The sequence below is a fragment of the Lissotriton helveticus genome, chromosome 2_1, assembly GCF_964261635.1.
Source record: "Lissotriton helveticus chromosome 2_1, aLisHel1.1, whole genome shotgun sequence".
Lineage (NCBI taxonomy): Eukaryota > Metazoa > Chordata > Amphibia > Caudata > Salamandridae > Lissotriton > Lissotriton helveticus.
The window spans coordinates 378,590,729-378,606,801 of record NC_136059.1 but is presented as its reverse complement, the minus strand read 5'-3'; positions in this window follow the sequence as shown (position 1 = coordinate 378,606,801).

The following is a 16,073-nucleotide window of genomic DNA, read 5'->3' as shown; positions in this document are numbered from 1 at the left end:
CAAAGATAAGCAAGGGAGAGTGGGTGATTTATAGCGATAGAGTGCAATAATACTGCTGAGTGAGTAAACAGAAATTACTAAAACAGCAAAGGAGGAAAATACGGAAAAGGGAAGTAAAGCAGAGAGACTGAAAGCTGAAAAGTTATGCAAGGGAGAGAGGGGATGCAGACAGTTGAAATGAGAATGAAGGGTTGTCAAAGAAGTAGAGTAAAGAAACGGGGGTTACAGAGAGTGAGAGAAAGACATTATAAGTGAGTAAAAAGAGCTGAAAGAGGATGGAAAAAGGAAAGTGAGTGTCAGAGAATGGGAATACAATTTAATTTACACAATCCAAAGTATAGAATAACTTCTACAACATGTTACATAGTTTATTTTTGCTGTTCTCAGAATATATTGAATTTCACTTAAAACAGTGAGTTCAAATTACTCATCATATGACAGCGGAAAAAAAAACCCAATCTAAAAGATTGTGTTTTAAAAAAAACCTTAGGTACTGACAAATGACAAATGTACGCTAATCTTTGATTGACTTACTTTTCCTTGAGGCCAAATAGTATATCATGGAGGTCCTTTTCTCGTTGCAAAGTACTTTGCTGTTCACTTAAAAATCCATTTCATCGACTTTCTCAAAGAAAACCTCCAAGAACATCTGGAATAGTTTCAATATTTTCATATACTCCTTTTTTTCAGTCATGACTCTTTACTCATTCCTGCACCTTTCCATTTGGCCAAATAGTGTCAGATATATGAGTGTATTTTCAAATTAATTCTCAGACACTCTGAAATGACCTTTTTCCCGACGTTCTGAAAGAAAGCACTACAACATTTTCACTATATTTAAGTATTTCTAAAACCATCTCTGACTCACTCATGTTCATCATTTTGTATAATACTAATATCACTTACTATGATATCCACTTACAGTACCTATATGACAAGTAAATTTTTTATATTGCCTGGATCACTTTTACTCAGAATATATTTTTAAACAGCAAAATAACCTTTATTAACTACTCCCGTCTTCATAGGCCAATTACTTTTACCTAAATGTTGGCTGTAAAAACACTAGGTATGAATTTATAAAGCCAAAAGGCAAACGTTGTTTGAAAGTCAAATGAGTGTCGTTACATTGGGTCCAACCTTTAGAAGTTTTTAAATAGCATGTGTAATGCCCTGATGTTGTAGAAGGACCGTCATGAAAAATAATAGCTACAGTTGTAAAGGTTCTTCCTGATATCGATAACTGAGAAGCCACAACATTTTTAATAGAAATTGTCAATTTAGTTCCATCAGGTCTACATCGTTGGAACATTAAAATGACATAGGGCCAGATGTAGGTAGGGTTTTACCGGTCGGTAACGGCCAAATTCGGCCGTTACCGACCGGTATTTGGCATTTGATATGTAGGGGCAGGTAAACAGGGAAAATCGGTAATTTTACCGATTCGGTAAATATACTGGTCGGTAAATTTACCGACCGGTATATTTACCGAATCGGTAAAATTGATATGTAGGTGGGACTCTTCTGAGTCCCACAAGGCCTACAAAATCGGTATTTTACCATCAAATTGTATTTGATGTTAAAATACCGATTCAGGTGTGCATGCACACGTGTGCATGCACACCTGTGCCATATGACAGGCAGACCTGCCCTTAGGGCAGGTATGCCTGCCATATGGCCCCCGAACCTTTTGTGGGGGTGCTAGAGGGTGTCAAAGTGACACCCCCTGCACCCTTGTCAAAATCGGTATACCGATTCGGTAATGCCCCATTCATTCCTATGGGCTTCAAAGCCCATAGGAATGAATGGAGCATTACCGGTCGGTATTTACCGAATCGGTAAATACCGATTCTTAACGATTCGGTAAATGGAACATCTGGATGTTCCTACATACCCCCACTTCTTATTTACCGATTCTTAATTACCGAATCAGTAAAATTCGGTAATTAAGAATCGGTAAATAAGTTTTACCTACATCTGGCCCATAGTGACCATAATTTTGTAGAAATAATGTGGACAGCATTGCAGACTTACATTGGGTACACACCATATTGTGATCCGCTGCTTTAACTAGATTATTAAAAGGCACTGATTTGCAGTCTGGTAAAGTCAAATATATAAATCTTTCAGAGTCTATTCTAGTAGTACTTGATGAAGCACAGTTATCACAGTCATGTTGCCATTGATAAGAAAGGTTAAAAAGATTTTTTATATCTACTCCTTCATCTTGCAATACATCAAACATATACATTAAACATTCCTGACAATCCTGCTGAATTATCTGTGAAAATTGATTTTGACCTGAACATATGTCTAGAAGATTTCTAATTTCTGAAACACTTTCTATTTTTGCTCTATCACTACTACATTTCTCTAACACAGAATTCAATAAACAGCACAATGTTTGTTCCCGATTTTCGACAATCTGTTTTTGTAAATTTTGAAGAAAAAAAACAACATTAACTACTACATTAGCATAGCAGTTGACACCAGAACTGTTTTCAAACTGAAATCCAACAACATCTTCAACAGAATCCTTTTTCTTTCTCTTTACAATTACACTTTTATCTACTTTTTGCCTTTTTGCTGATACCTCACTGCAATTACTCTCATTTCTTCTTTTTCGGCCTACCACACGTTTTTCAATCAGAGGATATTGAGGCAAATGTGGAGCATACTCTCTTCTTGACCTATTGTATTCTTTAACACAATCTAGATCAGCACAAATCTTTGTTTCATCACATTCAATCAAGTACAATCCTGATAAAGTTCTCACTCGTGATAATGCCACATATGCCATACCCTCTTTAAACACAGAACTTCCAATGTTCACCAAAGCACTATCTACACTTAAACCTTGAGATTTATGAATTGTCACTGCATATGCCAAACAAATAGGAAACTGTTTTCACGAGCAAAAATCTAGCTGAACAACGACAAATTTGTTCTATTTCATCAATGCCATCAAATTTAATTTTTAAAATTTCAATTTCATCTCTATTTTTGTAATTCACAAAACCAACAACATGACCCATTGCTCCATTTACCAGACCTCTTTCAACATTTAAATTCCTTCTCAAAATGATACGACAATTCAAACACACATTCAGAGTCTTTTCAAAACCAGCAGTTTTAGATATAGTCTTCTCTAATGAATCCAATTTTGATTTTAAATTTTCAGACAAAACAATTGTTGCTCCCATATGCTCTATTTTATCTGTAGCTTCCAGTTTCACTATCTCTTCATTTTCTAAAGTTAACATTTTGTTGTTGAACATGGAACATTCTTTCAGTGTTGGCATCAAACATATGCTAGATTTCTTCTCGTTAATTTTCATAAAAATATTCTCTGGAAGAATGTTTTCATTTGGGTACAAATTTGAAATTAACCGTCCATGTAAAGCTTCTTTCCCTTGCTGACTTATTTTTCTGACTCTTACATCTTGTAAAATATTTTTATAATCTTCATCCTTTGCCTGCCGCATATTTTGAAGCAGTTCTGCATATTTAAAGTTTAACCATATATTAACGTTTCCAATGCTTCCTAGGCACTTCCTGGTATCTTCATGCGTGAGCATTTTGAACACAGGTTGTCCTTTCACTGGAGTCAACTGCAGAAGATCTCCAAAAACAATAATATGTTTTCCTCCTAATAAGACATCATAGTCTGTTCTAAGAATTTCTTGCATTCTCAAATGCACAAAAGCAAGCATTATATTTAACACCATGCTTACTTCATCAATGATAAGAAGTTTCATTTTCTTCAGGACTCTCGAAACTTCGGAACACGCATCTCCAGATAGCTTGTGATATTGCAATTTGTTATCATGCTCCACTGGCAGCATCAGTAAACGATGTAAAGTAATCCCTTTAATGTTATGTGCAGCCAGCCCAGTTGGATCGGTAACAACACAAGATAGCGGTGATTCAGTCCTTTTATGCAGATAAGTTGCAATTGATTTAATCAGAAAACTTTTTCCAGTTCCTGCTTCTCCACTTACGTACAGTTGGACTGGTTTAAATGATGTACATGAGCACTCTTTTTTCTCATGAGTGAATTCATGTTCAATCTGATCTGTGACTTCGTCATATATCTGTTTCTGCTCAAGGTTTAGTTGTTTCACCAAATCTTCTAAGTTAACTACATCATCTTGAGCATGTTCCATAGCTCTTTCCACCTCATCCATGGCAGTGGCAGCTTCATTTTGGATAATTGGTCCTCCAAGTGGATCCTGACTCAATGAAGCAGAACTCTGACTGTCTTGGGAACTGTCTCTAGCAATCTCTGCAGCAATTGTGGCTTCTTGCTCTATTTCTTCATTCAACATTTGCAGATAATTTGGAAAAACAGGACATTCTATGGTATCCTTGGTTGCATTAAAAGAATCTTCGTAACAGAGAAAATCTCCAAGTAGTTCCTCTTCTGTACGCCATGGCTTAAAGAGTTGCAAAAGAGCTAAATAGTAAAATTCCCTTTTCTCTGGATTTTCGCAACTCAATTTTCGATGATTAATCAAATGGCCTTTTTTCTATCTCACTAGACATCCTTCACATCCAATGATAGCATATATTCCATTGTTAATATCTTCTCTGATGGTTCTCTTATGAATATAGTTTTGCAGAACTTCATACAAACAATTGTTCTCAAGATGACTACTTCTATTTGGATTGTATGTATCCAACATGTTGGTCTTCAAAATATCTGTACTTTCTGGTTCTTCTCCGCCAAATACTCTATTTCTTGTACAGATTTCAAAACTCGATTTCGTGTTGCAGCAAGACCTAGACTCACCCAAATGATGGTTCTAGATTTGGCATAGAGACTTGCTGATGACAATCGATCAGAACATTCATATGCTCCAATTTCTCGATGCGACAACATCTTCAGACTGTAACTGTATAATTTCTTGCTTAGACTCTTTTCATGTGAAATGTCCTCCCACATTTCCTTCAGTTCTGTCTTTTCTTTTTTTGTGATGTAAGACGTCACATATCGAGCCACAGCAATAGAGTTGTCAGCAACGAATTGAATATCCATGTTAGCATTCCACATGGACAAAATCACTGGGTTGTAGTCGTTGATGTACTTGGACTCTTCGTTTCTTCTTAAATTTTATGTATTTTTTGGTGATTTCCTCGTCACAGTATGTCGCAGAGAAGACATCAAATTATTTACTCTTCCTTTAGAAATCACTGGTCGTGGGAAGCCGAAACGACATTTTGTGTAGAACTTGTCCTTGTTTCTGAATTTTCGACGACAGTACTTTCCACAACGATGGGATTGAAAGCGTAAAACTTGTTGCCTTAAACTGTTTTCTTCTGTAGTTTTCGGAACAGCACATGTTGAATACTCTTCAATGAAGCTCATCACTGTCTCATCCGAATCTGTTCCAAATTTGGGTGCATCTTTAATCCATGACAACATATGTATGTGAGGAGCGCCTCTCGCTTGATACTCCTTTCTCCAAAAGAAATCCAAAACCTCTCCAAGGGGAGGATTTTTTTTGTTGGTAATAAAAGACATCATAGCTTCAAATCTATGATTGAAATATCTGCATACATTCACAGGATCCAAAGAACACAGTTCTCCAGGTGTTTTGACTTCTATATTTTGTATATTTGCATTTGCCTCTCGTAGAAATTGAAGTAAGTCGTCCCATGCATACTCGGCACAGCTAAGAGTGAGGAACCATGTAGGAGTTCCTAAGTTTCTTAGCATACATTTCAATTCCCCATGACGATGGTACCAATACTCGTTTGTACCACGCTGACATGCCATGAGATTGATTAGATGAGATTCTAAAATGTTATCTTGCAGATTCACTTTCTCCATAAAGTCCCTTGCCGAAACATTTTGCAGATGTGCTCCACTTTTCAGTATATGGTTTACTGCACAGGAAAGCCCAGACAAGTCACTTTCATACAGTAGATGAAACAAATAGGGAATGCATTGACGAAACCTTGGATCTTCAGCATATAATCTTACAGTTCGATATTCAGATGCAGGAATTTGAAGTGGTCGATCGTCATATCGTCCACCTCGACCTGTTGGAAATAGCTGTGGAAAACAACGAGCTTCCAAACTTTCTTCCCATACACTGCTTTCATTTGAAACATTTCAATTGCATTCCCCATTACTTCTTTGGAATGCAAAGGATGAACAGTATAATGTTCATATATTTCTTCACTTCTGGACACATCAACTTTTTCAATTTGGCCGCCTGAACAATCACGGTCTTCATCTGCAGCTGTTTCCTCTGCTGCAACACTTACATGTTTGTAATACTCATTGTTTTTGACTAAATACAACGTTGCCTTTTTGACTTTCCTAACATCCACTAAATCTTGCCAGATTTTTTTACTCTTTGTCGGAACCCCATTAACTAGAATAACTAAAGGTTCCTCTTCTACTTTTTCTATACCAATTGTATCAATATTTTTTTTGAAATCTAGAGGCAAATAAACAACTCTTCCCTTTAATCCTCTTTGCAAATCTGTAGGAGGCAATTTCCCTATCTTAGGCTCCATGCGAACAATTGCCTGAAAAGGATGGACACATTGAATCAAAATAGACTCATATGTATTTAAATCCATCAATTCACGGGGAATGTCTACCAACTCCAGATTATTGGGAACAGCTCTAGCAGGCATTCTGTTTTGATTTAATTTATCATAACAATATTTACAAATACGCTGATCAGAACTCAAATCAAAAGAATTCTCCACCAACAAATAAGTTGCAAAATCCTTCCACTCATAATTATTCATCTTTTCACTTTTTACTTATAAATCAACTAATCTAGTTTGATGCTCATAATGACTTCGTCGACAACACACACAAGTAAAATTCGTCCTTTCACTTGATTTCACCTTAAACCTGGTAATTTCCTGGTCAAACTTTTCTGTACTTGAAATCTGTACATTGCCTTCCACATTACCTTGAATTGCTGTGTCAATTTCTACACTATGCTCTTTTTCACCAAAATAACAAATCTCAATTTCTTCACAAATCTTCTTCACATCTAATTCAGTTCCATGCAAAAGAGCACTGTTTAATTGTTTAAGCTTACGTGCTGGACTTTTTGCATAATACAACATTCTCACTAATTTCCTCATTTTGGTATGATGCACTGCTAACATCCTAAAATGATGAAAAACACTCTGACAGACTTTTCTAGAGAGACAAGCCAGTGAATGCCCTTGCAAACCTGTGTTTTCTCTCACTCTGCAAGGATCTAAGGGCCCGATGTAGGTCGGTCGGTAACGGCCGAAAATCGGTATTTTCAGCCGTTACCGACCGGTATTTAGTAAATGGTATGTAGGGCCCAGAATTTTACAGATTCGGTAAATTTCCGATCGGTAAATTTACCGAATCTGTAAAATACCGAATCGGTATTTATACCTATTCGGTATTTTTGATATGTAGGTGGGACTCTTCTGAGTCCCACAAGCCTTACAGAATCGGTATTTTACCATGAAATCCAACTTCATGGTAAAAAAACGATTCCGGTGTGCATGCACATGTGTGCATGCACACCTGTGCCATATGACAGGCAGACCTGCCCTTAGGGCAGGTATGCCTGCCACATGGCCCCTGAATCTTTTTTGGGGGTGCTAGAGGGTGTCAAAGTGACACCCCCTGCACCCTTGTCAAAATCGGTATTTACCGATTCGGTAAATACCGACCGGTAATGCCCCATTCATTCCTATGGGCTTCAAAGCCCATAGGAATGAATGGGGCATTACCGGTCGGTATTTACCGAATCGGTAAATACCGATTTTTACCGATTCGGTAAAAGGAACATCTGGATGTTCCTACATATCCACCCCTTATATTTACCGATTTTTAATTACCGAATCGGTAGGATTCGGTAATTAAAAATCGGTAAATCTATTTTACCTACATCTGGGCCTAAGTCTTACAACAACTTCAGTTTCTGCTTTAGACTTTTCTTACTATATGTACGTAAGAAATTACAAAACAAATCAATTGATTCCTGTCGCACACTACAAATACGACTACACTTCCAAGTGTACACTGGACCCTTAGTACGTCTCCCTAAAACTTTATTAGGTTAACACCTCTTCTGGTTCTCTAGGCACAAGTTTCTCTTTTTCAATCGGACAACCGTCTTTCACTTCATACGCTCGACCACTGGTGTCAACTTCATGCACTAAATCATTATCCTGGAAGTAACTCTCCTCATTAAAAAATGGCTCACAACTTGAACTGTGCATCCATTCTCCCGAAAAAACTTTACAAAAATTAGTCCGATGAATTACTCTTTTCCATCTACTGTTTGATTTGAAAACATCAATTGTCTTGTTAAGTGTCCTAATTCTATTGATTATTAAAATAAATAATTTTTTCTTAACTTCAAAAGCCTGATCAACAATCTTCTCTACACTTTTCTTTTTCTTATAAAAAGCAGCTCTCTGTTTACCTTTCCTAATGTTTTTTAACAAATTTAAAACCACCCTATTGCGAAACATTCGTTTACGAATGTCTCTAAACTGATTCTGCCTTCTATTCCTATACATATTATTCTCTCCTGCTCCAGTTGTAGAATTCTTTGAGGTTCTCTCCTTCCTTTTCAAATTTACTCTCTCATTCTCTTTTTCTACATGCTGTCCATTATTTTTTGGGGATGTACATATGTTACGTAAGAAAGACTTAGTTTTCTTACCAGGAGCTTTGTTCCTGTTTTTTGAAGTATTTGTTGTGGAAGAGTGCTGTAATTCCGTTGCTCTTTTTGCTTTTTGGCGGTTATCTTCTTTTCTTCGCCTTTCCCTTGAAGGCATTTTTTCTTACTGTTGAAATCTTGATTTCAATCTGTGTTAAAGAAAAAAATAGCACATTATAGATCACTATTACCAAACAACAAAGCAATGACAAAAACCAAACGGTCTATTCAGGGTTACAGATCAAGTCAGGATTCTCCAGGGGTGCAGAAGAGGCGAGACCTGTATTGAAGAGTGTAGTGGAAGACAGCTCTGTCCACAGGTACAAAGAAGATGAGACCTGTATCTAAGAGTCCAGTAGGGGATAGACTTCATAAAGTCTAGTCCACTGCACTCTTATACAAAGGCTTCACCACCTATGCTTCCCAGGAAAGGCCTCTCTCCCACTACAGTCTTGAACATACACCTCACCTCCACTGTCCCTCTGGACATGTCTCTCCTCATCTCCACAATCTACTTCCTAATCTCAGGTAAAACAGGTGACATAATTATGAAAAGATCAAATTTATGTGGCCCTGCGTCAGTTTTGCACTGCTGATGCGTCAGTTTTTGTGACGCATCGGCGGCATAAAACATGTACCTTTTTGCGCCATATTTAAAAAGTGACGCATGTAGGTAGATGCGTCACTTTTTAAACCTCTGCGCCACAATATACCTCTGTCAGGTGTAATGTACACAGAGGGGGCATTCCCCCGCAAAATGCCTCGTAATAGTGACGCAGTGAAATCTATGACATTTCACTGCGTCACTTTTAGGACACTGTTACATCAAAATCTTGCACCTGCCTCACAGCAGACATAAGACTGAAGCAAACGCTTTCACATGGGGCTTTCCCTATGTGATAGGATTCTGACACCTAAGCAGCAGTGCGGATGAGATAAACACTGTCCAGGGGAGCACAAAAGGTAAGGCTTGTGTCCAAGAGTGTAGTGGACAGGACTAAACTGGAGTAGTGTGCAAAAAAAGATGAACCTCATTTATGAGGCCCTGCGTTAGTTTTACACTGCTGATGCGTCACTTTTTGTGACGCATCGGGAGCATAAAACATGTATCTTTTTGCGCCATATTTAAAAAGTGACGCATGTAGGTAGATGCGTCACTTTTTAAACCTCTGCGCCACAATATACCTCTGTCAGGTGTATTGTACACAGAGAGCGTGCATTCCCCCGCAAAAAGCCTCGTAATAGTGACGCAGTGAAATCTATGAGATTTCACTGCATCACTTATAAGGACACTATTACATCAAAATATTGCACCTGCCTCACAGCAGGCATAAGACTGAAGCAAACACTTTCACATGGGGCTTTCCCCATGTGATACGATTCTGACACCTAGGCAGCAGTGCAGATGAGATGAATCCTGTCCAGGGGAGCACAAAAGGTGAGGCTTGTGTCCAAGAGTGCAGTAGACAGAACTAAACTAGCCTTGTTGCGCCATATTTAAAAAGTGAAGCATGTAGGTAGATGTGTCACTTTTTAAACCTCTGCGCCACATTATACCTTTATCAGGTGTAATGCACACAGAGGGGTCATTTCTCTGCAAAAAGCCTCGTAATAGTGACGCAGTGAAAGCAATGAGATTTCACTGTCTCACTTTTAGAACAGTAATTTCAAAAGGGGGTGGTGATGGACAGAGTATCTGAGTTAATCAGAACACTCCTACCCAGTCAACAGATCAGGGCTTGATCCATCACTGTTTTTTAGCTCACTGCACCATCCCAGTTCAGAACCTGGCTACATGCAAATTAGTCTGTCCCTGGCCCAGTGCAACATGGGAACAGGGCAGACCAAACTACCAAGCCAATTCTTTACTGGAAAGGAAACAAGCTTCCGGGGACCGGTTTCTGGCATTACAGCCGTCTTCGGCCTGGCTTGCTTGAATCCTGATGGTGCAGTGAGCAAGGGACTCACATCTGAGCATACCCTTCCACACTTATGGTGGCCAAAATAATTTCAAAAGGGGGTGGTGATGGACAGAGTATCTGAGTTAATCAGAACACTCCTACCAAGTCAACAGATCAGGGCTAGATCCATCACCGTTTTTTAGCTCACTGCACCATCCCAGTTCAGAACCTGGCTACATGCAAATTAGTCTGTCCCTGGCCCAGTGCAACATGGGAACAGGGCAGACCAAACTACCAAGCCAATTCTTTACTGGAAAGGAAACAAGCTTCCGGGGACCGGTTTCTGGCATTACAGCCGTCTTCGGCCCGGCTTGCTTGAATCCTGATGGTGCAGTGAGCAAGGGACTCACATCTGAGCATACCCTTCCACACTTATGGTGGCCAAAATAATTTCAAAAGGGGGTGGTGATGGACAGAGTATCTGAGTTAATCAGAACACTCCTACCCAGTCAACAGATCGGGGTTTGATCCATCACCGTTTTTTAGCTCACTGCACCATCCCAGTTCAGAACCTGGCTACATGCAAATTAGTCTGTCCCTGACCCAGTGCAACATGGGAACAGGGCAGACCAAACTACCAAGCCAATTCTTTACTGGAAAGGAAACAAGCTTCCGGGCACCGGTTTCTGGCATTACAGCCGTCTTCGGCCCGGCTTGCTTGAATCCTGATGGTGCAGTGAGCAAGGGACTCACATCTGAGCATAACCTTCCACACTTATGGTGGCCAAAATAATTTCAAAAGGGGGTGGTGATGGACAGAGTATCTGAGTTAATCAGAACACTCCTACCCAGTCAACAGATCAGGGCTTGATCCATCACGTTTTTTAGCTCACTGCACCATCCCAGTTCAGAACCTGGCTACATGCAAATTAGTCTGTCCCTGGCCCAGTGCAACATGGGAACAGGACAGACCAAACTACCAAGCCAATTCTTTACTGGAAAGGAAACAAGCTTCCGGGGACCGGTTTCTGGCATTACAGCCGTCTTCGGCCCGGCTTGCTTGAATCCTGATGGTGCAGTGAGCAAGGGACTCACATCTGAGCATACCCTTCCACACTTATGGTGGCCAAAATAATTTCAAAAGGGGGTGGTGATGGACAGAGTATCTGAGTTAATCAGAACACTCCTACCCAGTCAACAGATCAGGGCTTGATCCATCACCGTTTTTTAGCTCACTGCACCATCCCAGTTCAGAACCTGGCTACATGCAAATTAGTCTGTCCCTGGCCCAGTGCAACATGGGAACAGGGCAGACCAAACTACCAAGCCAATTCTTTACTGGAAAGGAAACAAGCTTCCGGGGACCAGTTTCTGGCATTACAGCCGTCTTCGGCCCGGCTTGCTTGAATCCTGATGGTGCAGTGAGCAAGGGACTCACATCTGAGCATACCCTTCCACACTTATGGTGGCCAAAATAATTTCAAAAGGGGGTGGTGATGGACAGAGTATCTGAGTTAATCAGAACACTCCTACCCAGTCAACAGATCAGGGCTTGATCCATCACCGTTTTTTAGCTCACTGCACCATCTCAGTTCAGAACCTGGCTACATACAAATTAGTCTGTCCCTGGCCCAGTGCAACATGGGAACAGGGCAGACCAAATTAGCTTGGTAATTTGGTCTGCCCTGTTCCCATGATGCACTGGGCCAGGGGCAGACTAATTTGCATATAGCCAGGTTCTGAACTGGGATGGTGCAGTGAGCTAAAAAACGGTGATGGATCAAGCCCTGATCTGTTGACTGGGTAGGAGTGTTCTGATTAACTCAGATACTCTGTCCATCACCACCCCCTTTTTGAAATTGTTTGGCCACCATAAGTGTGGAAGGGTATGCTTAGACATGAGTCCCTTGCTCACTGCACCATCAGGATTCAAGCAAGCCGGGCCGAAGACGGCTGTAATGCCAGAAACCGGTCCCCGGAAGCTTGTTTCCTTTCCAGTGAAGAATTGGCTTGGTAGTTTGGTCTGCCCTGTTCCCATGATGCACTGGGCCAGGGGCAGACTAATTTGCATATAGCCAGGTTCTGAACTGGGATGGTGCAGTGAGCTAAAAAACGGTGATGGATCAAGCCCTGATCTGTTGACTGGGTAGGAGTGTTCTGATTAACTCAGATACTCTGTCCATCACCACCCTCTTTTTGAAACTTTTAGAACAGTGTTACGTCAAAATATTGCGCCTGCCTCAGAGCAGACATAAGACTGAGGCAAACCCTTCCACATGAAGCTTTCCCCATGTGAAAGGATGCTGGAGTTCAGGCATTTCATTTCAGTACTGAAAACTCAAAATTTTTCAAAATACATTTCCTCTCTCTTGCAAACAATCCTACCGCATATCCAAGGCTCTAAATAAGCTGAGGCTTGTCTAAGCATGCCAATTAGTTGTAGTCTATTCAGGGTTCCAGATGAGGTAAGGATTGTCTAGGGGTGCACAAGAGGTATGGCCTCTATTGAAGAGTGTAGTAGAAGAGAGATCTGTCCACGGGTGCAAATAATTTGACACCTGTGTCTAAGAGTGCAGTGGGGGATAGGCTTCATGAAGCCTAGTCCACTGCACCCTTAGACACAGGTCTCACCACCTACGCTCTCCAAGAAAAGCCTCTCTCCCACTACAGTCTTGAACACAGGCCTCACCTCCTCTGTCCCTCTGGACATTCCTCACCTCATCTGCACAATCTACTTCCTAATCTGAGGAAACACAGCTGACATGATTGTGAAGAGGTCACATTTTTTATGTAATCATTCACACACTATTTACTCTTTCTCAAAAATATAAAACACATTATTTTGCCTCAAAAATATTTCAGTAGTGTAATGAAAAGCTTATACATATCACCTATTCTCTGTTTTTCCAATCTTATTCTAAAAAAAGATTATGAGGCCTAACCAGGAGTGCAGATGTAATGAAGCCTCTACAGGGGAGCACAAAAGGTGAGGCTTCTGTCCAACAGTGCAGTGGACAGGACTAAACTGGAGTAGTGCACAAAAAAAAGATGAACCTCATTTATAAAGCCCTGCATCAGTTTTCCACTGCTGATGCGTCACTTTTCGTGACGCATCGGCGGCATAAAACATGTGCCTTGTTGCGCCATATTTAAAAAGTGACTCATGTGGGTAGATGCGTCACTATTTAAACTTCTGCGCCACATTATACCTTTATCAGGTATAATGCACACAGAGGGGTTATTTCTCCGCAGAAAGCCTCGTAATAGTGACGCAGTGAAAGCAATGACATTTCACTGTGTCACTTTTAGAACACTGTTACGTCAAAATATTGCACCAGCCTCACATGAGGCATAAGACTGAGTCAAAGGCTTTCACATGGGGCTTTACCCATGTGAAAGGATGCATTGCTGGACTACAAGCATTCCATTTCACTACTGAAAACTCACAATTTTTCAAAATACATTTCCTCTCTCTTGCAAACAATCCTACCGCATGTCCAAGGCTGTAAATAAGCTGAGGCTTGTCTAAGCATGCCAATTAGTTGTAGTCTATTCAGGGTTACAGATGAGGTAAGGATTGTCTAGGGGTGCTCAAGAGGTATGGCCTCTATTGAAGAGTGTAGTAGAAGAGAGATCTGTCCACAGGTGCAAATAATTTGACACCTGTGTCTAAGAGTGCAGTGGGGGATAGGCTTCATGAAGCCTAGTCCACTGCACTCTTAGACACAGGTCTCACCACCTACGCTCTCCAAGAAAAGCCTCTCTCCCACTACAGTCTTGAACACAGGCCTCACCTCCTCTGTCCCTCTGGACATTCCTCACCTCATCTGCACAATCTACTTCCTACTCTGAGGAAACACAGCTAACATGATTGTGAAGAGGTCAATTTTTTTATGTAATCATTCACACACTATTTATTCTTTCTCAAAAATATAAAACACATTATTTTGCCTCAAAAATATTTCGTAGTGTAAAGAAAAGCTTTACATATCACCTATTCTATGTTTTTCCAATCTTATTCTAAAAAAAGATTATGAGGCCTAACCAGGAGTGCAGATGTAATGAAGCCTTGACAGGGGAGCACAAAAGGTGAGGCTTCTGTCCAACAGTGCAGTGGACAGGACTAAACTGGAGTAGTGCTCAAAAAAAAGATGAACCTCATTTATAAAGCCCTGCATCAGTTTTCCACTGCTGATGCGTCACTTTTTGTGACGCATCGGCGGCTTAAAACATGTGCCTTGTTGCGCCATATTTAAAAAGTGACGCATCTAGGTAGATGCGCCACTTTTTAAACCTCTGCGCCACATTATACCTCTGTCAGGTGTAATGTACACAGAGGGGGCATTCCTTCGCAAAAAGCCTCATAATAGTGACGCAGTGAAATCTATGAGATATCACTGCGTCACTTTTAGGACACTGTTACGTCAAAATCTTGCACCAGCCTCACATGAGGCATAAGGCTTTCACATGGGGCTGTCCCCATGTGAAAGAATGCATTGCTGGAGTTGCTTCCTAATCTGAGGTAACACAGGTGACATGATTGTGAGAGCTTCAAATTATTTTATTTAATCATGCACACAATTTTTATTCTTTCTCAAAAATATATAAGCTATAAATTTTCCCCAAAATCGATTTTTCAATAACATTTTAAAAACACAGTGCAGGTCCTATGTACAATCATTCCATTTCAGTACTAAAAAGTCACCATTTTACCAAATACATTTCCTATCTCTTGCAAACATTCCTACCAAGCATTTCCCATAAAAATGAAACAACCCAACAGCAAAGAAACTCAATCTGCTTCCCAATCTGAGGTAAAACAGATAACATGTTTGTAAAAGTTTCAAATATTTTTATGTAATTAAGCACACACTATTTATTCCTTCTTAAAAATGTTAAAGCCATGGATTTGCACTAAAATCGTTTTTCATTTACCATTTTGGGAACAGAACACAGGTCCTATGTACAACCATTCATTTTCACTACTGAAACCCATTAATTTGCACTAAAATTGTTTTTCAATTACCATTTTAGGAACACAACACAGGTCCTATGTACAAGGATTCATTTTTACTACTGAAACCCATTGATTTCCACTAAAATCGTTTTTCAATTACCATTTTAGGAACAGAACACAGGTCCTATGTACAACCATTCAACTTCACTACTGAAACATCACTATTTCACAAAATACAAATCCTCTATTTTACAAATATAGAAACCATGCATTTTCAAAAAACATCATACAAACCAACAGCAAAGAAAATCAATGTGCTTCTTAATCTGAACTCTCTATCCAAATGAATCATAACTCACCTTTACAAATGCTTTAGGAGATTCAGAACAGTGTCAGATACACACACCAATATTTCTTTTGCAGAGCAAAAGGTATGTTCTCCAGGCACTGCAAACCTTAATGCACAGAAAACCTCTAATTCTACACACATATTGCTCATGGTAACCAATCAAAACTCTTCCCTCTGTATTT